The 25740-nt window shown below is 43.0% G+C and overlaps 1 protein-coding gene across 4 annotated transcripts in view; it reads left to right on the top strand.

Annotated features, from left to right (window-relative positions):
- Window positions 1-25740, top strand: part of Ds (dachsous cadherin-related 1) — a 270526-nt gene that overhangs the window by 90707 nt on the left and 154079 nt on the right. Inside the window, exon 1 of one of the 4 annotated variants that reach the window (XM_083053566.1) lies at window positions 7747-7798. The exons of the other annotated variants lie outside the window; for them this stretch is intronic. The gene's annotated coding sequence lies outside the window, so the exon portion shown is untranslated. Of the gene's footprint in view, window positions 1-7746; window positions 7799-25740 lie in introns of those variants that run through there. 4 annotated transcript variants of the gene reach the window in all.

Here is a 25740-nt window from a genome sequence, read left to right as displayed (position 1 = left end):
TCCCAATGGTAGAAGAATCGCCGCATTACCCCCCTTGAATTCAATCGAGTCTGTCCTTGCGCCGGAAGATTCTCAATCGCCTCCTGTGCGCGCGCGCGTGCACATAAATAACCTGCAATAATTGCCGCGATGGACCAATAATTGCCGCGGCGCACTTTCTGCCGCGCATTCGTTAAGCGACGATGCAACTCGATGCATTCGGCCTTGCGTCAAACGTCGTTAAATCCTTTAACTAAGATTTAATTATCAGAAACGATGAAGCGTAAAAAGCACTTTGATCTCTCTAACGAATATTCGTATCGTATTGCCACATTCATTTTACATTAACGCGTTCGCTCCTACTTTTATCTCGTCTTACATTATTCCTTTAATTATTAAATTATTTTTCATCTCATTAACGTAATAAATTTTTGTTTAAAGGGACGATTCAATAAGTATAGAATGTATAATTTAAACGTATTTTAAATGGACGAACACGAGCTGCGTTATTTTATTACCCCTGTTGGTAGTGGAAGGGTTAAAGGACCGTGCCCGACTGTTTATAACTTCAGACAGTGCTACGTTCTTTTCTGGGCCACCCAAGTTTGCCCCGCGCAATATTACAAAGATTAATCAACGTGTCCGAGCATTAAATTCTTTTCTTCTGTTTGGTCCTTTGGAAGGAGGCAGCGCACTAAGCTGATAAATGTCAACATTTCCCATAAATCATTTTGCCTTCATATTCTAATATTATTGAACGCTTTAACGAAATTTTAATATTTTATTACGCAGTTATATTAGAATGAATATAACAATTTTTTATCCGCGCTCGATATTACGGTACATATCGATGAACGTACATACGAACGTTTCTTATTAGTGAAAATCCTCGTTATTATCCGTAACATTCTTCTCTTGCATCAAAAGAGAGTATCTTTGAACTATTTCAAGCCAATGTTGCTCAGATTTTGGAGATTATTCAAAATCCCTTGTACCGCGCGATACGCGATCCTTATTTACGCGCTGTCGCGGCGTTAAATCAAGCGATTACCGGCGAGCGCTCTATAACGACGATCTAACGTGACCATCGATCCGATTCAAGTGTCACACATTCCATTTGGATCTTTCCGAGTCGAGCAGCGTCCTTTCGTTGCCGCGAGACCCGGCCAGGATTGTTTAAAAGGCAACGTTACCCAACGCGCTAGCCGTGCCATCATAATTTCCCGATTTCTGAACTGCGTTACACATCTCGATGTTGCCCCAGCCACCTACACCATCTTGAATCGAAGGTGGATGCGCCGTGGCTAATCGTAAGGTGTAAAGAAGAGGGACGCGCCACGAAGGTGCTCGAAGGGACTCGTGTATGTATGAGGGACTCTCGGTCGTTTAATTTATGTCCGCGTACCGGTTTTCGCTGCCTGGACTGTTTTTCGTTTCTCACTCCCGTGATATTTCGATGAATATGAAAAAAAAAGAGGAAAGAGAAAGAGAGAGACGAGACTCCACAAGAGAAAGTTTGCTAGACGATTCATCTCGCCGATGAACGTAATTCAAAGGGCCACTGTGAAGTTGGTACCTCACTTTTGAAAATCGCGAGTTTTGTTTGCACCCCAAATAGTTCCTGATAGGTTTTAGAAATAGTTCCGGCGAAAAAATTGCATCTTGAAAATATGAGGCATAGAGCATAGATGACCGCGCGCGATCGCGGGTGCATTCAGTTTGATTAGTTTCATGCATGGGGGGAAAGAATTTTTGCGGCGCGACGAATAAAAAGACAGGTGACGCGCAGGTGGAAGAAACAAAAAGAGAGAGTGTGATAGAGAAGGAAAAGGGCAGAGGAAGCCTTTAAATCGCCCGTCTCAAAAGCGGAACGCTCTCAACGCCGCCGTTCGTGTGTTTCTACACGCGAGCGAGCGCACAGCCAGGGCAAGATGAGCTCGAGGCGAGGTAGCGAGAGATGCCACCACAGAGTAATTTTACAGCAAATAGGTTTACACAGCATTAGGTGGAGGGAAGCGACCTACGAGAGGCGATACAGGCGCACATTGCCGCGGGGTGAATGCACTTGACCATACACACAAAACACACACACATACATATATACGCATGTATGAAAAGACATACGCACACATCCGCGAAACGGCCGCCGCCACTATTATTCTCAATTACCATCGGCTATCAGGCATGTCGCAGCTACGTCGCCGCGGCTTCGATGACAAGTGCTTTTGCGCAAAACTATCGCGAACTTTTGCCACTTTCAATTTCACAGTTCGTCAATGCAACTTCAAAGTACTCGAGAATAAACGTGATTACCTAAATGAATATTACCCTGCTGGAAGATTTATCGTAAACTCATAGGCGAATAATTTATATTCGAGAAATATTAAAATTTAAAGAGATACATTTTCCTATAAAAAATGTCAACTATATTAATTATAAATATTAAATCCTCTGTCGCGTTTTCTCGGAAAAGAAGAGCGTCGCGATAAATTATAATTTTATTACTTGAATTAAAATCGATTATAAAAATTTACTTTAATATCGAATACATTGCTGAACATTATTTTATTCTTCAAAGAATTCCGAAGACATTATTAATAGAATTATCATTACGACGGAATGCGCTCCAAGAAGTTTAAACTTATACACGACCGCTAGTTGATCGTTGCATCGAAATGGTATTTTCTAGCATACGAATTCAGTGTCGAGCAAATCCATTCTTTATTATTGATCAGACGATAGCGCGAGGATTAACCCGTTTCCTCCGTATACAAATGACACGAGGCTGCCTGGAAAATGTAGGAAGCACCTCATAATGAGATGGACTATTCTCGGAATGTGCCTGGGCACTCGAAAACAGGACTAAGCGTCCTACGGGCGAGCAAGGACGGCGATTACTCTATGGATCAGGCGGTCGGGGGAGACTCCGGCCCTGTAATTTCAGGCCCTGTAATGGGGCCTCCAGTCTCACAATTAGACCTTCCTGCGTCATCTCTATCTCCCTCTGCGTCTCGGAACGTCCTCTTCGCTCGCTGCAGAAGGCACTCTCCTTCCGTGCGCATCGCGGTCACTCGATCGAATCTCTCGGCGCTTTAATATCGGCCCGACAGCGCGGTGGGCATCTGAATTTAGAAAGCAACGACGAATCAATTCTGTGCGAGGTGAAGAACCCTTATCCTCCTCGTTTTCGCTTCGAGCAACTGCTGGGGAATATCTGACGCGTTAATCGCTCCGCGCAATAACACTTTAGTATGCAAAACACTGACGCTAAAAACTCAAATGCAGCGTGTCTCGCTGCAGAATGCTGCTGCTGCTGCTTTATCGTCGTGCGTTCACACATGCGTGCGGGATATATTTCTCACACATAAATATCAAGCGGGGGAAATTTTCTTGTCGACGTTACGGAGAATAGTCTCGCCGACACGCCATAATACCGTAAGATCATAGATCCGCCGACTTCGTCCTTGCGGAAGGCACGGATCCGAACTCGAAGGCGATGACGATGCATGATTTGCCCCTACTACCTCCCCTCTCTTTCTCTCATCCTTCGGTATCCCCTCGAGAACCCCTTCGAGGATAATTACATAGTAGCTTAGGCGCGGCAAAGAAGAGGCCGCTTTCGCCGCATAAAGTAATGACTAATCGGAACGATCCGCGGTGGCCCCTGACGACGACATATCGTAAAGCTCTGGAGCACCATTAGTCTATCCTTCCTTCTATCTCTCACGCGTATACCTCAAACTTATACGATGACCCGGTTGAGATGCTGTGTCCGCGGGAGTACCGACCTCTTTCGCTCCATCCGTCGACGCCGTGGACCGTTACCCATGCTTATGTTCCCAGTCGAGTATTATCGAGGCAGACAATCGAGTTCACGAATGCGCAAGCAACATCACGTGTTTCGCCGCGCATCTCAAGCACGCAACACGTGGAGTTACCGAGGGTTGAGTAGGTTGAGGGGAAGGTCGAGACACTAGACAGATGTTGATTAGGTGGTGCTCGGGGCATCCTTTCTTCGATCTCCACCGGCTTCTCTCCATTCTCTCTCTTTCTCTCTCTTCCTCTCCCGCCAGCAAAATCTCGTTCTCTCTTGTGTGTTCTCTTTTTTCTTCGTCCGTTCCACGTCTCCTTTCGGCCCTTATACCGTGCCTCGTCGTCAGTCTCGCTGAGTCGCTTCTGTTTTCAGACACGAAGCACGCGATTCTTGTTCGCATGTATAACCGGCACCACTACCATCAACGCCGTCTTCGTTGTCGTTGTTCGTCTGTCTGTTACTTGGTTCCTCGCACGGCCGAAAAGTCCATGTCCGTTAAACGCCCGCTTATCGCGTATACCATGTTGCTATTAATAATCAATTATTAAAGTCATTTTTTCACCAACACTATATCTGTCATCGTCGGCGCGAACCATTGAAGAAATTAATTTTGTCGAACCAGTGACTCACGAAAATTTATTCTTATTTTAATTGAGATATTTAAGATTACGTCCTTCCTCTCTCTCTAATTGATTATTGATGACATTGATAATTAACAATGTTTCCGCATATTTGATTAGATAAAAAAATGTTAATAGAGACACATACAATTTTCCTGCTAGCTCATTATTATGACAATAATAAAATTACGTAAATTGCTGAAATAAAATTATTACGTATATTTTTTATTTGATCTTTATTATCACATTAGTTCTCTATGCCATTAGAAATGATTTTACGAGTATGCTGAATTTCAAAAGTTAAAGGGCTTCCGAGATATCATATGGAATTTCTATTTTAACGTAAGAGATATCTATGTTATATTTAACGTTTCCATCGTAATAAAACTTTATCGAAAGCGCGAGTACCGTAGACGTAGCAACGAAGCAGTACGCTAATTATTCAAGCTGGTCACAGATAATTCCTGTAATGCATCGAGGTTCGAATGAAACTATAAATTACGTTGTCGCTAGGGCCATTACCAATCGAGTCCTTAGCTTATCTGGACGTTAATAGAAACCTGCGGAGTTCCAAGTATGATTAACGATCTCTCTTTAAATACCTTACGGTAATTTACATATTACAGGTCATGTCTTAATTTAACACTAGAAATCATAGATGTTCGTTTCTCCTGAAAATTGTAGACGTTATTTCTAATTTTTGATTGATGCTTCAGTCAAATCAATCGAGTAGGATTTGAAGAAACGTTGTTTTCCGTTCTCGTCAAGAGATCAAGCGCATGACTTCATTATAATTTTTAGTAACGTGGATGATAATATTTCCATCGTCGCGTTTGTCAACTCGTTTGTGATAGGACGCTTCTATCAGCCTTTGACACAATCGACGACAAAGCTGTCAGAAACATCGTTTCGCTGAAAATGACAGCTGATGGTTTAGATAATTATCATAATTGCGTCCTATGACGAATGGTATTTTCCGTTTATACGAGAATGGTCGGCCAGCACGGGTCCCGAATTAAAATTGTAGTCGCGGCGCAAAGATAGGCGGGATAAATGAAGCGATTCGTATGCGAACCATGAAGATACCGTACACATGGCCGCGGTGCCCTTTTTACGACCGGGATAGAAGAGAAAGAGAGAGAAAGGAAAAAACGCAGCGAGGACGAGAGAATAAGGATAAGCGCGCAAGGCAACTTTGGTCCCACCTTCGCCTGTTCCTTCATCAGAGATCTCGGTGTGACCGGAAGCGCGCCGACTTGGTGGTCGTTACCGCGAGATGTGGTTTTACTCTATCGTTGGCATTCGTCGTACTTGGACGGTACTCGTGTACTGTGCATTCTGCTTGACGCGCTCATCGGCGAATTCCAAAACCACCGCGCGGACTCGAGCGGAATTTCAATATCCGCTTATGATATGTACACGTCGAGATGAGGTCATTCGTGTCACTCGTCGCGCATCGTAGTTCTCAGAAATAAATCCCGACAATGTCAGTTTTTTTGATGAAGAGATTAAGTATTACAACTGTGCATTGTAATATTCTGATCTCCAGCTCATGTTTGCGTCGCGCATGTTTTACAATTTTAATAGTCTGGAAAAATTTCAAGCTCTTTTAAACATATTTTAAAATGAAAACAATAGTATACTGTTTTGAAAACCGTATATTATATCAACAGTATTTAAATTATATATCCACTGTTAATTTTCAAATTGGTATTTTTACAAAACACAATTATTTCTTTATTGACTGTTTCTTGAATATCCCGCGAATATAGGGCTGTGTGATCGGTAATGTTGGCTCCGGGACCCGCCGTAGCCCTCGCCGATAAAATAACCGGATAGTCGTAAATTCGTTTTTGCCCATCTCCCTTTGCTCACCGATTTCTTCCTTTCGCACCGTGGCGCGATCGGTAATTCGCTCCCTGTCATCCTCTCTGCCCTGCTCCGCCCTCTCTTTCCCCCCTTTTTTTTGCAACGCACTTAAACGTGCATCGCACTTTGCACGCGAGCGAGATTTCAAGGAAGGTTAGAGAAACTCGAAGGATCTCATGGGATCACGTGGGTTAAGAATGCATCCGCGGTGAAACCGAAGTAGAGAGACACTTGAGAAGACGTTCCGCGGGGTTGCTCCGTTGGCCCAAGTCTCAAAGAGAGAGCCGCGAGGGGGAGACGGAGATCGTTATGAAGAGGAAATTACATCGGTGCTCCGGACTCCATCGGATTCCTATTAGCAATAAAATCGGTCGGCAACGGCGATGCATGTGCAGTTTGCCACTCAGTTTAGTTCGGTCTCAGTTTAGTGTGTATCCTTTTAGTGTCATCCTTTAAAGCGGCGCTTCGTTCCCGACAATCGGATCACCGATGATGTTGCATCGATTACCCGGGTTAGGTGCCACGTCGGGGTCGAATTGAGATCGAGGGCCGAACGCAACGCATCTGTCCCTGTTCGGCGGAGGTTCGATTTTAACGACCGCGCGCTCCGACTGACTTTTTAGCGATCTCCACGTCCGTTTTTCTCCTCCTTGTGCGCGCGAAGATCTTATCGGAAACCAATTTCATAACTCAATATATTCGGGTAGAGATTCCTGCGAGCAGACAACGCCAATTAATTCGACGACTCGATTAACACCGATATAGCGAGCCGGTATCGTCGACTTTATCGCGTTTTAACCGTCGCCGTTTCTTACGACTAGCGGCCTTCCTCTTAGCGTAGCTGTTTCTCTCTCTCTCTCTCTTCCTTACTTACCATGATATATACAATCGATATCTTATTACGTTCTGCGGGATCGAGCTCGTTTAGAGTGGGCGCAACTTCCGCACCGAAATAAGGCGCGATGAATATAGCGCGCGATAAATGCGGTGCAACGAGCCGTGGATTATTTTTACGATCTGAGTCTACACATTTTTACGCGTTTACATCTCGTGTTTTATGTTAAATGAGTTGTAGAGAATTTAAGTAGATTTGCCAGACGTGTCCCGTTTTTTCCCTCCATCTCTCCCGTCTAAAGATGTAACGTTTGCCTAATCCTCTTTATTCAAATCGTATCGCCTTCGGAAAGAAACAAACGGATCTTTTATATTTTCCACTAAAAATACTTTGACGAGACGATGTAATTATTTAATAATCACAATTTATATATTAATGTACGGAATAAATAATCGCTGCCAGTATAAATCGTAATTTGATACAAAGCATATATGTGTGATGTCTAGATTTTCAGTACTTTTATTTTTAAAAACGAAAATTTTTATTATAAATACATACATTTTTTTCCCAACTAATTCTTTTTCTCCATTTGTTACAGGTAAATCAAGAAAAAGATCCAAATTGTTGAAATTATCGGCGCAATCGGGCACGAGTTTTCGTTAGCTGTTTCACACACACAAAGTAAGTCTTTATCTTAAATCTGACTGCGATTTTCAATGGTGAATCCAAATTTATTTTAATATTCATGAGTTGTGTTCGTCTCTCGATGAACAATTGTTTCTTTTATCGGGCTTTCGTCTCGTTATCTCGCGATGTATTCTTCTTGGAGAGCGTGTCAACGCGTCCAATAACAATAAAAGCCGTTCCAATTGATACATATTACGCGCCTGTGCGTGCAGGTACACGCACATATACATATACCGGAAGATCGAGCGTGTGATCACGCTTGGTTCTACGCAATCTCATTGTGCCCGCAGCGTGATTAGCGAAATCGGGTCACTTGCAGCGCTGCGCGATGTAATCATTTCGCGTGTGTGGACCATTTTTCGAATTATCTATACATCCTATATTTTGTCAATATTTATTTATCGTGATATATATGTTTATTTATCGTCGAAATTTTCACGCATTTGTGTATCAAACTTTACATCTCACAATCGATCTAAAACAAATCTCAAATGGTCCATTCTTTCTTTGATATATCAGTATATCAGATATATTGGACGAAGCGATAGATGCACGCTTACATATATTTTTTAGCTTTTATTTTATCTGGAACGCAAAAAAAAATTGAAGAATTTTAAATTATCTTAATACAGAGTTTAAGTATATTTCCCAAAATTATTTCCCTCCTATTGTTAATTTTTACAACTTTATTGCGCGGCATCACATGAATTCTAGCGTTAACAATAAGAATGACTATATCTAGCGGTTGAGATATTTTTTCCCCACGTTATACGTTTATGGTCCATACTCATTTTATTGTACGCGTAGCGATACAATGCAGTGACCTTTCCCGGAATGAAGATTTTACTTTATATCGACCGCGGTGCAGCCTTCTTGAGTTCATTGAGGCATCAATTTTGCTTGCATACATCATACAATCGTATTCATTGGACCGTGACAATATTGAAAAAGTAAAAGCAAATCTTGATATTTTGATTAGAGTCACGATACGTATAAGAATAGGCGACTATTATCAGAGGATTTTCTATATCATTTCCAAGTATAATTGAAGCGAAATTTCTATCGGATTTATAGTCACCCAGCCTCTCTACATTTCAAGCAGAGATTTAAATTAAAAACCTTGAGAGAGAAACACGGGATATATTGCTAAATAATAACTGATCCAATAGTATTAAAATCAAAATTAAATATTGTTTTGGCAAAAAATTATTGCCACCGGATGCAACGCTCGTAAAAATATATATCTGTGATATCGAATTGATACAGCTATTAAACGTGACCGCTTTATTTCTATCGGGCATATTCATACCTTGCACATATCTTACTGGCAAAAAGCAGATGCGTGCGTGCAAAGAGCTCTACATCGAGTTGCTAACGAGTGTCACATAGCCACAGACCGCCCGGTGATCCTAAAGCAATTATATACTTCTCTGTCGCGGCAAAGCCACGAACAATCTTTAAGGGCAAATTCACGCTATGTAATCAACCACGTTCCAAGACGAGAAACGATTGCAGTACAATCGCAGTACAACGTAAATAACATTGGCTAATGTATACACTTTAATTAAAACGTTAAAGAATATTATTTAATTGCGCCGTGTCTGAAACTTGAATGGTATAAGACCATCTCTATATGAATGACGCTTTATCATATTCATGTAGATATGTGCTGGTACAGCTAAAAAATACCGATAGCATATCGATAGTTCATTAGAAATTCCGCGCGAAAAATAAGACTAACATATACACAAACGTACGATTAGTCTTATGCATCTTGTTGTAAATAGATATTTTTGTATATCGTAATCGTTCAAAGTTTCCGCCGTTCTCGATAAATACAACTTTATATCTAATTGGCTTTAGTTCGATTAAGATTCACAGTGATGATGGTTGTTGCGCGACCGCTATTGATAATATTATGTACATGATGATGGATGATAGAGAACATGGTATAGGTAATAACTGTCGTTTAATCGGCTTCCGGCATCGTACAGGATTATGCTATGTTCACGAATTATTATACTTAATGGATTAGCCATCCGCTACACGTTTTCAATTAACCGTTTCGCAATCATCAACAAGTAAATAGATTATATTATCGTATGGAATGATATTGAAAATATTGATATTCGCTGGTAAAGAGCATTAAAATAATTCGCGTAATACATTATAAAAGCGACGCCATGTAGTCTTATACATTACTATCAGGACTAAAGCACTTTCTATCGAGTACCATAAGCCGATTATTCCTCATTAAAAATAAGCTTTCTCGATGATACGTGGAATTTCTTTATCTTCTCAGCGATATTTCTGTACAACATTGAATTATTCACGAGAGATTAATCTTTTTGCAATATTTTCATTCAGCAACATCGTCATGCATGATTGCTGGTGGAACGAGTTACATGCTCGAATAATTTTAAACCCGAGTTTCTCTCTCTTCAGCTTTTCTTTCTTGTGCTGCTTCTCTAATATAGTCACTTCGCTCGTTATAAGAATTTCAAAAGAAACATTAGATGCGCGGGATGATTCGGTATGATAGCATCAAGATGAAAGTCAGAAAAATCTTCAACATTTTATGGAAGGGAGATTATATCCTATACGGGTTCTACGAAGTTTTCAAACCGTAACGATAATTTTTCTTTATTAAAAAAGAGAGATTTATAACTTACATATTTTACGACATTTGACAATTTCTATCGCGATACTTATTATTAATAAATCTAAATTTTCATGTTAATTACTTACGACACGTTTATATATGCATCATTATTAAGAAATGATTATTTTTATAATTTTCAAAAATCTTTATTGCTTCCAAAAATGTAACACACATATACAAGGGAGAAATATTTTGCATTATAAACATTTTCGCTTAATTGAAATAGATATCCGATACTTACTTAATAAGTGTGCTACTAGTACCTGATCCTTTACTGCAGGTCACTCGTGTGTTTAGCTCTCTCAGCTTATTTCTCGGCATAAGTGTCGTGATCTGTGCGTGTCATGTGGCAAATATCACATCTTACAGTTCGTCTAGGCTCGTGTCGAGCTCCGGGTGGACGATGGTGCGTGTATCGTTAATGCTAGTGTCCACGCAGGGAAACATCACGGTGCGTGGGTGTCGATGGTCACAGTTCATTGAAAATTCCATCGGGGTGTCCATCGGAGAACCGTTAGAACCGCGCCAGGAGGGCTACCATTGCGTCTCCATCGGATTATATACTTATAGCGAAGGCACGCGCTACTGCTTGATTTTCACCTTTAGATAACTCAATCCTGCGGTTCCTGGGATTGCGCTGACGAATTCGGGGTCGCGACGTAACGATCTATCTTCCTACGCGACTCATTCCGACCATACTTTCTTCTGGGAATTTAGATAATTCGAAATAAATTCTTCAAGAATGCTATCTTGATACCACAATATTTGAAATAAATAAATGTGTCGACATTCTCGTGGGATTCGAACACTTAAATCTTTTATAATATATCTTGTGTCTCGTACTAATGATGATGGTAAATTATTTTTATTTTTATTTTCTTAATTGAGAGAATACAACGCATTGATTGAATCTTGGTTTAAATTTCTATCACGATTCTCACAACATCTCTTTATCTATGATTATTAATTTGATAAATTTAATTATACGGTTAACTAATTAATTTGATACTTATCAAAATAATTTGCGAGCTTATTTTATTTGCGCGATATAACGCTTAGAAACGAGGTACATTTAACAAAGAAAATGAATAAATGAAGAGAGCTAGAGGAGAGAACAAGAAAGAGAGAAAGAGAGAGATAACAAGAGCATCGGTATTAATTACACAGTACGCGTTTGGCTCCCTAGGCCACCTACGATTACTTGTTTTGCATAATACATATATACACTTAGCGTTAGGATAGCGAGAGGGTAGAGACACGCGGGATGAGGGCCAGCAAAGTATAAGAGCAAGACGCGATGGAGAAGACATATCGGGACGGGAGGGAAAGAGAGGATCTGGTGCGGATCGAAAACGAGGAACGGCGAAGAACGTGTTCGATTCCCACTTGGCCGGAACCGGAATCTCCTCCTTCGCCTCCGTCCTTTTTCTCACTCTTTTTCTCCGACTCGTCTCCGACGAAATCACGTACTCTCGTATTCTTTTCGCAGAGACGCGCATACACGTACACACGGACGAGCGTTTTCTCTCTTTCTTCTTATTCGCGTTTTACTCGCTCGTTCTCCCTTTCACGATTCTTCTCTCTTTCGTCGCCTCCTCGCGGGTCGTCTCTGCAGGTCGAAGCGCGCCTGATTATTTAGGCAGCGAATGTTTAATCGAAGCATTGTATCGGTACGACGAGCTGCTGACTTCCCCCTCGCTCGCTCGACTCCTCTTCTTAAGTTTGGTGGAGAAAGGTACTACTCCTTCTCCCTCTCGCTTCTTCTCACGTTCCCTTCGTCTTCTTTCTTCTTCTACTCCACCTCCACATCTTTACATTTATTCGTTTATTTGCTGGTGGCTGATACCTCATTACCGCGACAGATCCACCGATAAGCGCAACGTTCTCGGAAACACACAATGCGCCCCTCCTTGAAGACTGAGCCGCAGCTTCTCCTGGCCATCGACGACAGGCGGGGAAGGGGATGAACGAGGACGAGGCGGCATCAGGAGCAGGGACGCATATTCTTTGCGTCGTTCGCACAACCTCTTCTTTTCGCTCTCCGTCCACGACGTCTCTTCCCTTTGTTCCCGTTGTCGACATTGAATTCTATGGAGAAAGTAGATATCACCGTGCCTCCTACCTCATCTCCGAGCACCTCTCTACCTCTCGAGCTCGAAGTCGCCTTTTCACCCCTTCATTTCCTGATGCATCTGATATAACTCCATTTATACGCGTCGCATCCCAACCCCCGCGTTGATTTATCGGTCAATCTCACGCGAACTCTATCTATTAGCGGGTCCAGGTAGTCTCATCTGATCGCAACAGAGAAATAAGACTATCTCGAAATTCGTAGCCATTAGTCGTGCGTTACCTATTAGGGGAAGAATGAAAGAAAGCCGATTCATGAAAATCGATTCGCAGATATGTCGTACTAATTTATATAAATTAGTACGACTAACAATAAGTGGAGACTAGAGATATAAAGTGATCTACGAGGGGATGCGGCGCTAACCTATCGTGACGAAAAGAGGAGCATTGGTACGACGACGGATAGGGTAGGATGAACAATGGGGAAGCGGGAAGGGAAAGCGGGGAAGAGATGGACCGCCGGCAAGCTGACCTCCCGCTTGACCCGAGACGCCTCCGCAACGACGACCTTAACCATCGTCGTGGCGGTTACGGTCGCGATCGCCAGCGGCCCCCGAGAAGCCGCTCCCGGATTTATTTAATTAGTCCCCGAGGTACTACCGTATCTCGTCAACGTGTCCGTCCGAATGTTGCCTTTCCTCTCTTTCTCCTCTACCTCCATCTGTCTTTCTTCTTCTCTCTCGCTCCCTTGTCCGTTCACGCATTCGTACGATCCTTACGTCCGTAAGCCTACTTCTTCTCTCTTCCGTTCGTGCTCAAAATAGTACACCCGTCTTATGCCGTCCTCCCTCTCCCCGGGTATTCACATGCACGAATACGTGAACCAACGAGCGAGTGTGCGCCTTTATATACCGATGCTAATTAAACGAAACACAGACCCTAGATATTTATCCCACGCTCGACGATGACGTCTCGCTATCCGCCGCGATATCAACGCGTAATCGCGAGACGAATGAAGGCTATAATTATTCAGTCTCCGCGCGAGATTCAAAATCTAGAAAATATCTTCCTATATAAGAGTGTCATCCGTAATAACTAATAATAACTCTCTTTCTCTCTCAAGTCATTTATTATTGCTAATTGAAATATTGCAACATTAATTTGAAAACGAAATTAAAAAATGAGCTGGAATCTGTATATTTAAGTATAATTATATATATATATATATATATATATATATGTGTGTGTGTGTGTGTGTGTGTGTAAAATGATAATCGGGAAAGCATATGTCAATCGCGAAGCCGCGAACAACGCTTGCCTTACTTACTCCCGATTTACGCCACGTTCAACGCCGTTTTTAACACTCGCCGCGGATGCCCGCGATGTTCCATCGAGAGCGCGTTATCATTACCATTTTAACTCATGCTAATGCGCGGCACGCTGGTAGCTCATGCAAATGCTTCCTGGCGCTCTCCGCGTAGCCACGCTCGTGGCCCCGACGAACGATGTTGCATTCATCAGACCGGATGATTTGAAAAATCTCAAGGACCCTCCTTTCTTTGGGTCTTTAGCACTGTGACGTCCATGATTTATTGAGTAATATTCAGCGGTGTATTGGCCGGCGAAAAAAGGCGCGTAACGTTAATCTGAATAATGAGCCCCCGGCATCAAGCACCGACCGCCACCTTTTCATTGCTATCGATAAATAATGCCCAACCACTAACCCTTCGAGTCGCCCACCCCTTCGCCTCGCTCTTCCCTCGCCCGCTTCCTCTTCCTCTCTTCGCGCGCACGAACAGCCTCTCTATCTCAATTTCTTTTTTTATACTGGTATTTATACCGAGTCATTTGGATGTAATACGAGCGATGTGATCTGATTTCATTCGCGAATCTCGACGCTACCTGCTGTCTGTACTTTCGCGGTCTCGCGCTCCGTTGTATCCAGAATATAAAAGCGAGCGGACCCATTTATCTTGCCTCGTCGTCAGTCTATCCTAGCCAGATCTCGATTAGCGCGCGAGAGCGCATTCGAGACGCTCCGCAATGCAATGTTGCGCCATAGTTTTCGACGGAAAAATTCTCTTCACTTAATGGATCTCATTATAAGTATGATATATGCGTCGAGATACCGAAACGGGAGCGCACGTCCGGAATTTCGGATAAAGATCGACGACGTGTTGCGCAGATATATCCTTTCAAAGCTTATTTTCCGTTCGCGATACAATTAACATGACAATCAGCCGCGCCTAATATAATCAAATGACTTATTTATTTGTCCCATTTGCACATAATGTATTCCATTCCCTTTAAATAATCATAACGCGATACATCGTATTGAGCCGCTGATAAAAGGATTTATTTATATCTCCTGGATTATTTCTCTGTATATATGACGACATTATCTATAGTATGATCTAGCCAATAGATGTAAGCATGTTTCTTCATTTTCTTGCATGATCATCGCAACAGCCAGCTATTAATTAATAGAAATTTAATTCGACCGAATACGCAATCGATGTTTCTCCGACTTATTCGATCTTGGATTATCGCTGACTCTCGCCGGAATTACAAACGTAATTTGATAAAAATCAGAACCGTTTTCTGTGCAGCAAAAAAACATAATAAAATAATACGATAGTGTCATGACATTCTTACGAGATATAAAAAATTCTATTATCATTTATATAAATCGAGATATGCCATAAGTATACATCGACTCTTTGATAGTGTTTTTAAGTGGTTAATTAATTAACAAGTATTGCAGTGCCAAGATAAAATTCTCACGCGAATATCGCGCACGATCGAAACGGTCTGACAGGAAAAAATCGTTTCGGAACATCGTTATTTCCACTCAATCCGACAGTACCTTCACGTACTGCCCGTCCGTCTGCTTTCCAACGTTTGAGCGAACCGCCGCCGATAGAGAAGTATAGGAACCGATGATGTTCGATGCGCACGACTCGATAGAGAAACGATGGACCGCCTCGCGTTGCAACTTTCTGTTAGCAAGCGATATTGGTCTAGGTGCCAGCTGGTGGTAACAACCTTCGCTTGTATCCAATCAATGTGTATCCAGTCTCTTTCTCTCTCTTTCTCTCTTCTCCCCGGCAGCGTTTCCTCTGTTGCTTTCGCCGTCCATCATCCGGCATGTCGGCATGCTATAACCTTTCCCTTTCTCTCGCGAGCAGAGCACCGGCTATCAACGGGTCATTATACGAATACCACAATGTCAGTGATCAATACCACCTGCGGGCATCAACTTCGACGAGCCAGTGTTGCTCGCCATTTCGTGAAAGCTCAGATAGAAATATCAGCTGTCGATTTAAGACTATGCATTAATTGAGAAATTTTAGTCGTCTTTATCTCTCATTGTTCGTGTCATGTAAGCCGAGACTTTTAATAAATTTTGAAATAATTTTTAACGATTAGCACAGAAGAAATTCGCTACTTTTTCGGTCTCGACAGCACTTATCGCGCATATTCACACGTAATAAAATTCACACGTCATAAGTTGCCGCGGACGTGTCCGATAATTTTAATACTCGTTCGTGTAAGAGAAGTCGACGCCGACGACGGTCGATAGGATGAGGCAGAGAGAAGGACGTTGTAAGGATACTAAGCCTAGAAATATCGTATTCTGTATGCAGCTCTTATCCCTGATTATCATACAATTTCTATCGTTGCGATGAGGTTGATGTAACTTCGGTGAGCTTAGTACGAGCACTAAATACCGCACAAGCGTACTGAGAATTTACTACTGGATCAGTCTACTCTCTCGCGACCAACCGTGCCTTCAACAAATTGTCCATTTACCATATCTTTCCGCGTGATACTCCTTACACCACTTAATTCTCATGTATTTTCCTCGTTGATTTACTCCGGTACATTTTATCGCGAAAACGGTCTTTGAGCACGATATCAACCGGTGATACCGATGTAATCACCGACGGCGATTACTCCGCGAGATACAGCTAACGAACGATCTAATATCGCATGGTTAGCGAGCTTGAGAGAAATCGATAAAGGCATATCGTTAATTTGATCCTTGGTAGAGCCGCGCGCGCGTTGCATCACGAAACGTCTCGCGTTGATTATCGCTGATCGCTCGAAAGATGCAGGCAGATTCTCCCGTCGTTTCGATTTAAATAGAAATCGGGGAAAAAGATACCGGACACGGGATATCACGGAGTAATTATACGAAGAGTCAGGGACATCACCCCCTGCGGTTCGATGCGACACAAGTGCATATATGCCTTGGTACGCCTAAGGAAGAGAAGACGGAGAAGGGTGGCATAAAAGAAAAACGGCGGCGGTAGGACGAAGAGGAAACGCCGCGCAGCGTTTGTGCGAGCCTGCACGATCGGACCTTAGCGGAGGCCAATCTATATGCAGGCAAGTGCGTGTGCGCGCGTTGGGATACACCGTCAGGCATACATAATTAATATTTAAACAAGCAACATCGGGGCGCGCTGGATCCGCCGCGCCGGTTGCAGCGGGGCCCAGTGAAGAGCGCGGAGGATATAACACGAAGACACTTGAGCCGGAGTGTATGGTCACGTGGTCTGGTGCAAATCGCGCAAAGAAACGAGAACAGCACAAACATGCGTACAAGGCACGTACAGTATAAGTACAACAACAGACGCGTATAATCTACGTATATGTACTCGCTCGTTTCAAGTAATTAGCAGTCAAGGCACGCAATAAGCTACAAGTATCCTCTCGCCAGAGTCAATGGGGCGAATTCGCGCATCGGGCAAATCGCTGCGAGCAGCAGCACCCGTTGTGTGTACCGTGCGATATTTCACGAGCGTAAACGGTGCACCCAAGGAGTCATTATATATCCGTCTTAACGCGAGACGCGCGATACTCACCGCGGCTTAATATGTAAAAAAGGCCAAGCTACTTTGACGTGTATAAGGACGCTCGCGCGCCGTCTGACTGACTGGCCGCCGCCGCCACCACAAATGTTTAAAGATCGCCGGAGCAGAGGAGGATCGAATGACTGATGAACCTCGTTGAATCAAGAAGTACTTATCGCGCATCGAGCTTGTGAAAGGGCAACGATGCGCGGCGACTGCAGATGGGTGGGATATTACATGTAGCAAGGCACGAGCGCGAGCGTCTCGAGTGCGCGAGCGACGAGAAGCGAAAAGTGGATGTAGTACTAGTCTGGAGAAATTCAAAGTCCAGACGGGACGTCGAGAGAGAGGTCCGCGCGGGAATCGCTGTTTGACTTGGAAAGCGAGCTCGCGAGTCGCTCGAAGAACGAACGGAGGCGAGAGATAAGTGCGGATCGTAGTTGCAATTTCTTTCGTCGTGCGCGCACCAACACGGTAATACGTTGAAGCATCCGGTTCTTTCCGCGCGCAACGGGAAAAAGCGAAAAAGATCGAAGCATGCTTCGTTACGAGAGAAAAAGAATAGTCTTCCCCCCTTCCCCCCACGAGGTATACGGATAAATATCTTAAATGTTGACGCCCATTCTTTAATAACCGAGGTGCATCACGAGTGCGTATATATATGTGCATATTTGCGGATGAATAACTATACGAAGAGAGTAGAAACCCGCGCGGTGAGACATCCGACGAGAATCCGCTCGAGCTTCGGAAAGTTCGATTAGAGTTTTTGTTTGCTGCTCCGAGAGACGATGCGCATCTCTCTTTGCCCGTTTCTATCCTTCATTCTTCTTTCTTCTCTCTCTCCCGTCTTATTCTTCCATCTGAACGCATAGTTTTGTTGCTCTCGTTTGTTCTTCCAACATCGATAGTTTATCCAGATGCACTTTCTATCTTTGTTCGCAACACACAAACGAACGCTGGACGGAGATCAACTATTAACGCAAATACTCGCAATTGTTTGACTCGCTCTATTCTTTCGTTTTCGAACAGTAGAAATAATCCCTAAGGAAAGGAGAAACCAACGCGTTCTCTTCTTCGCGTATTAGATAACCTTGTAACCCGCGATTCATAGGCGTGTAAATTATCTTTATCCTTTTTGTTTAGCTTCTTTTCCATTCGCGAGCTCATCGGATGCATTCATGCACGTTGAGAGATGAAGATACTTGAGTTTTCTATGTAATTAGTTTCGCGTAATACCTCTCTCCGCCGAATGACTTGCAAATGCAATGAGTGGTAGTAGCGTTGCGGTAGGGGATTCCTTTTCAAAGGCACACGATACGTGTGCCGCAATATTGCTTGAAGTGTTCTTCGTTAGCTTGTGCGCGCTCGCGTCTATAGGATACATCGCGTACTTGTTCGGACTATCGTAACGAAGTGGCAAAGCTCTTAACAAACATTACCGCGCGCTATTACAGCATTCTGAGTTGAATTAATGTTCTCAAAGCAACATGCAGAATCTTAATCTTTGCACATAGCCGAGAAGACATTTTGCTAAAAGTTTCTAATTTATTTCCTTTTCTCGATGTATCGCTCAAGCTTAGAACTCTTTTCAAAAACACATTATACAATGCCTCTCGATTCTCTAGATGCTAATGGCGTCTCTCGGCAATCGCTGGAAGGCTTCGTGCTCAAAATCATTCGGGGGTCAATAAAACTACAATCGCATCTCTCGCGCGATTTATGTATTCGCGTTTCATGAAAGTACACGCGATAAAGCCGTCCTATCTCGAGAAAACGACATGATGCGCGCCATAACCGCCTACGAGTTAACGCACGTCGAGCTTGATCGCTACGGGCTTCAATTTAAGCGTACCCGACTAAAAACAATAGGCCGAGTCTGCCATGGTCGTCAGCCCGTCGTTTGGACAGCCCTGGAGGCCGGGTCGAGAAAAAATAAATGGCCCGAAGAGAGAGCCGAAACCCTGTCTGCGCGCCGCGCGGAGAACGGGGGTGTCGGGCCTCCAGACGAAGGGGAGTCGAAGGAAAAGACGGTTGTAGGGGGAGTTGGCTAGGCCGAAAAGTATACATATATATACTATGTCGAAGATGTAAAGGTGGATGCCACCACGCCCAGAAACGACCTCGAGACCTCGTTCACTCTTCCCTTTTATTCCCGCTCTCTGTTTCCCTTCATCTATGCATTATCTTGCCAAGTCGAATTTGTAACCCGTTCGCGAATCGCTTCGTTAGAAGAACAAACGGTACCGCGCTTACGAGGCGAAAAGTTACTCAAGGTCAGCGCCGCAAATGTAAGCTCTCAAAAATTGTAGATGATTTTTTAGCTATTTATTTCAACTACATGAATGACTGATCAACTGCTGTTTCCTTTTAAAAAATTATGTGTTATAATATTATAATAATACGCTCTTTAATAGGATTTAAATTTATATTTGATTTATAATTTCTCATATTTGTTTCTCGTATTGAATAAATACGGTTAATTGAAATCTAGATTTGCAACTTACATTGAATGTAATCTTAATTTGAAAAAATTTATTTACCGAGTCTTTTGCCGCACATATTAGCTATCATGCACGTGAGAAACAATTTAAAACGAGAAACGAATATAATAGTAAGCGAAAATCTCAATTCCGTAGTGCCGTTCAGTGCAAGATGAAAATACGCCTACGTCAATTTTAATTTAGCCTTGATAAGTAGTGAAATCTCATTCAGATAGTAAATGTCAATATGAAATTACGGTGTCGACGGCTCGTTAACGGCGGTTACATCCGACGTTCGGGTTAGCAATGATATCCTCTTCTCGAAGGGTCTTCTCCTCTTACGTTAATGTCGCGACAGCGCCCAGGAACAGGCAGTATAATAGTGGGAGGATACACTGGACCGAAGGAGGATAATAATTTCTATGATTGCAACTCTAATAACACGGGATGCCTTCGCGCAATCAGGGACTAGGCACGTAGCGCTTTTAAAGTAGAAAATTTCATTAAAACACAAAAATTGAATTGTAAACTCTCTCTGAATCGCAAAATTTTAATTAAATTAAAATATTAATACGCAGTATTGCTTTTTTATCGAATGTTTAATATTAAAAAAATTATTATTTTAATCTCTCTCGTGATATATACTGCGATTTCACGTGGATCAAGGTGTGCGCGAACACCGCAACGGGACTCCTAAGGGTGTTCTATTATGCAAAACGGCCGACACCTTCCTGACGGACGTGCGACGAAATCGGGAGCCGCGGTCCCTTAAACCTGCGGGTCCCTAATGCCACACGGTGCGTCGTCACTCTCGGAGCGTAGCAAATCGAATCCAAGTCCCCGGCGATTCTGCGGACGCGTTGGCCCGGCAAAACGGGCCGTAGATGCGTGCTTAAGGACAGAACCACGAACGGTTGCAACCCGACACCCGATAAATTCGATATCAACGGCCCGCCCGCGCCTCGACCCGCATTTGGGTTAGGGGCCTTGGCCCTGGCCCCAGCCCCAGCCCCAGCCCCAGCTCCGCTGCTCACCTTCACGTACTCTCACGTCATTTTGGACCCTCTCCTTCTCTCTCTCTCTCTCTCTCTCTCTCTCTCTCTCTCTCTTTCGCTAATATGGTTCTTCCTTTTTAGCCCGTCTTCTCCCCATTTTCTCCCTCGCTACGTTAACCCTCGATCTTTCGGCCTCTCTTTCTTGCTCGCTCTTCAAGCTTTTCGCTCCGTCTCGTGTTTACAACAAGTCTGAAATGAACGAGAAAAAGAGAGAAGAAAAGAGAAAGAGAGAAAGAGAGATCGAGGAGAAGATCAATCGAGAGGAAAGGCACGGTGCGCGAGCCAATCGCTCTTGCCGTCTTTATCTCACGTTGCAAACTGGCGAGCAAAGGCGCGCGGGTTCGCTTTTTTACTGCCGAGTCGGCCGTGAGGAGTGTGTTTGGTTGAAATTTCAGTCGAGGTTCTCCTCGGCCTTTTCGGCGATGAAAGGTGGAATCGAGGGAAAAAGAACAGGTCAACCGGTGACAATAACGATGAAAGTGTGCACGCCGCTGGAAGAGAGACGGATGAGAGGAATGACGAGGCGGGAGACCGAATGCCTCGCGTCTTTCCATCTACGTGTGATCGAGATCTCTCTCTCTAAGACACTTCGCGAGATGCGAATTCCTTTTTTTTTTTTAACGCGAGCGACTCGTCGAGATGGACGTCCGTTCGTCAGCGAAATTGCTCCCGCACGATTAAATATCTACACTCTTTAATATCTACGAATACAGATTTATTTATTTTCGAGATTGATAAACAAATTTAGCGAACGCAATCTATACAGTTTTCGCGCACAATTCGAAAGAAAAAATTTTGTTCTCCACGGGAACCGACGATAATCGAGTGAGAAAATGTTTGACGAAAGGGACGTTAATGTTCCCTTCGAGTTATGTCGAGTATTCTAGAGACAGTTTCAATGCACGCGAGTAAATGGAATTTGTTCCTCTCTCGTTTCTTCTTCTTTTAAATTTAGCCTCTGTTTTCTAGAGTTTTCTTCTTCGTTTACTCTGGTTTTCTCACTTCCTTCCACCGGCTTTTCTTTTCTGCACGAGTTCTAGCGGATTCGTCTCGCTTCACGTACACGAGGAACGCTCGTTACGAGTGACTACTTCGTGATTGCGATTATTATCGATCTTCCGGAGATGCTGGCCAAATCATAGTAATTTCGCAGGTCGGTAGTTCTCCGTATCTGAGTGGTTTCTTTCGTTCTCGTTCGGAGTCGTGCGCGCCGGTAACATTTTCTTTGGCGGTATCGAAATTTGTTTCTTATAGCAGTTTCTTTCACGATAAAATACATATACATATAACAAGGTCGCGGTTTTCTGCTACGGCCACAATTGATATTATTAAATTTTTAACGAAAATGAGATGTTGCCCGACAAGTTCATTGAAAAAACTCGCTGAACTTGAATAATTTAAGAAGTAGAAAGTTATTTAATCTCGTTGTGAAATTTGAAACGTTTACTTAAAACTTGTTTAATATTGAATATGTCAACGAGAAACGGCTATGTAATATAAAATATAATAATATAATTATAATAAAAAATAAAATATATATGTTAAAATGACATAATTATGATAAAAAGCAAACTTGTGAAAGAAATGAATAATAAAAAAATCGAAAAAACGAAATTGCCATTAATGATTGAAAAATGAAAGAATGTGTTCAAAAATATAAGAAAATATTAATAAAATAAATTATTGATAAATATTGAAAAATATGGAATATTTTGGAATGGATAACGGAATGATTAGTTGCTTTCCATGTTTGAGAAATTGCATCAAAAACGTGATATCAAAGTGTCGCGCGATTCGAATGTCGCGACAAAGCAGGGGACCGGATCCTAAAACTCACACCTTCCCGCGAGCCGAATTAATTAACGACGAGCGTGGCGAAATCAAGGCCACGTCATGCGGTACGCCCGGATTCGGACGAAGACCCGGCCGCTTTTTAATAGCCCTCGGGAGTAATGATCGATTACCGGGTTGCGTGCTAGGAGGTCCCGCGGGGGGGACGACATTGTCGCGCGATTCGCCCAGCAGGCGACTCCGGAACATCAAATGCGACCGCTCGTCGCCGTCCAAATTATTATTACCGTTCTACACGGTAACACCCGTAGGCCCGCAGGTGTAAAAGCCGGACCCCGCGTGTGAGGCCTCGACCGGCAGTGGTACACGCATTCACGGATTCCTCGTAGCGATAGCGTGTAAAAGCACACTCCCGCGTGAAAGGGCTTCTAAGAGAGCTAATGCGACCGATCTGTCTCCTTTCGGCTGTGTAATCAAGGCAACGCGAGTTAAGCACCGGTGGTAGAGGAAGTGACATTAAAAAATGGCGCGAGAAATAAAAATTAGGCTCATTTACTGATCGCGGTATTCCCCGGAGGTCATTCAAGAATGAATACCAGCGCGATTTCGGCCCGGTCATTATGCAACGTTGGTTAACGCAAAACTATTTAAGAAACTCTAATACAATTGTATATTATTTAGCGATTCTGTTAGATTCAGTGTAAAATAACGCATTTCAGAAAAATTTATTTCGTCAAATTTAAAAAGAAAATAAGTTGGAGTAATGAAATCGAGAACGATTTTCCGGGATCGCTCAAGAGAATCGATCAAAAAATATCTTTCTCTCGAGATCGGTGAGAGAGAGGCGATGAAAAAAGACGCGTCGCCGTTGTCGAATCGAAATCTGGAAGAGGTCGTCGAACACGAGTTCCGTTCTCGGGTGTAGGTGGTTGAGAGAAGACCAGACAAATTACCCCCGGCTTAATATGACAATGTGCCATCAACTTTGGCCTACACACTGACAGTTACTATTTCATACACCTCCTCCTTCGTATCTCCAACCTCGCTCTCCAACATAGGACCCCATCGTTCCGCGGTTTCAATCTCCCGCCGCGTCGTTATGCCTGGACCACGTGCACGCGGTGGACCACGGATAGATTAAGAGCGATACATCCGCTTTAGAGAGAATTCTTCATACCTTACAAAATACTTTGATATACATTTTAATTCCGTTTAGTGAAACTTACGTAGGTATATATATTTTTAATTAGAATTCATTCTTATTTTTTCTTATCTTTTAAATATTTATTTTTATTTGATTTTTATATCTATATCTATAGGTATAAATGTATAATTAAAAGATATAGATTTCAATTCCATTTCGTAAAATTTGCGTGTAATGTATAAGATTCAGTGTAGGCAATACAGATAATGTAGATTCAACATTTAATATCCCGTAATTAAATAACAATTAGCGAGAATAAATGATGTTTCGAGAAGCGTTAGGTATACGAGCGGCGCGCGTGTAACTGCTCTTGATATATGATTCTATAAGCACGCATTGTACCTAAAATTGATCCCGGAGTTAGGAGGCGAACGAAATAGCTCGCGCGATGAAAAGTCGATTTGACCTGACGGATTCTTGCCTATCTACCCACCTACTGCGTCCGTGAATGCGTACTGCTGGACGCTCCGCTTGTTTCGCGAGGAATTCGACAAAAGCGCTAATGAAGATACCAGCGGCCAAGGCAATGAATACGAAATGAGATGCTCTTAGAAAAGCATCGGTACAATGAACCGCGGCCACGAAAAGAGTCAAAGACCCTCGGGCAAGAGCGTTCGTTCGAGATGTAGTCACGGGACACTTAAACGACGTTTCTCCTTCTCTCTTTGCATCCTCGGAACCTCTCCCTTCCAACCTCTCTATCGTCTCGTCCGTGCCCCCTTTCGCGCTCGTTCTCCATTTTCGGACGCGTGAGAGATATCTCCGAATCATTAACGGCAATTAAAACATTGATCAAGTGGGAGCCCTACGATGTTGCGGAGGGACGTACCTGGTCGAACGTGAAAAGGATTTCGTGGGGTCCAGAGGGTGAGCGAACCCGGGAGGGAAAGGGAGAGGACCTCATGCGGCGAGAGCATATTACTTCGCAGGAGGCTACGTGGGCCTCTACCTCTTCTTCTTCGTCTTCGTCTTCGTCTTCTTCTTCCTCCATACAGTTCTCCTTTTCCATCTCGCTTGTACATTTCTCTCCTTTCTCTCTTTCTCTCATTCACTCTGCGCGAAGCTCTATGGCTGCCCTTCTTGTCGTCGCAGTGTCTCTCAACGTGTCCTTTGCGTAGCCATAGCCACATGCATCGTCAACTCTTCCGCGTGACTAGCGTAGGCCTAATGATTATCGTTGAGGAAATTTCTCTATTAGGCAATCAACTCTAACGTGTTATATTTAATTGATGCTGGCGCGAGTATACGTGTACGTAAACGAGATCGATTAGTATACTCGTGAATAGCCGGTTACGAAATCCGGTTGAACGTTTCCGAATAGGCTGACTCTCAGACTTCTCGCACAGCCGTACGATTTAAGTAATTTCTAAATGACCGGCCTTTTTTTGCGCTATATCTTGCTCCCGCTGCGCTCCGATTCACTTGATTGAGTAAGCGATTTTAAATGCCAACCGCGTAATTTGTATCGGACATAACTCGCCGATTAAATTGATCCAATTTGTAACACAAACATATAATACACATTTAAAATTTAAAAAAAGTAAATCTTATATTAAGCGCGTTTCGTATAATTATACGCATAATCTGAGAACTGCCAGTTTTTGCTATTCTCTATTTTAATGTAATGAAATTCAATCGTCAACAAAAAATAAATACATTATATTTTCTATTTAGAACGCATCGTATCGTATCATGGTATAAACGACGTAGCGTATATCGAAAATTGAATGGTAAATAACGTGGGGGCGAGATAAAGGGGACGGTAATATCATATAGAAGCTACGGAGGGGAGAGATAGGGGGTTGGTAAACGAAG

The sequence above is a fragment of the Prenolepis imparis genome, unplaced genomic scaffold (genome assembly GCF_030444845.1).
Source record: "Prenolepis imparis isolate NDT839.2.m4 unplaced genomic scaffold, iyPreImpa1.0 SCAF_13, whole genome shotgun sequence".
NCBI classification, from domain to species: domain Eukaryota; kingdom Metazoa; phylum Arthropoda; class Insecta; order Hymenoptera; family Formicidae; genus Prenolepis; species Prenolepis imparis.
This window is presented reverse-complemented; position numbering and strand designations above follow the sequence as displayed.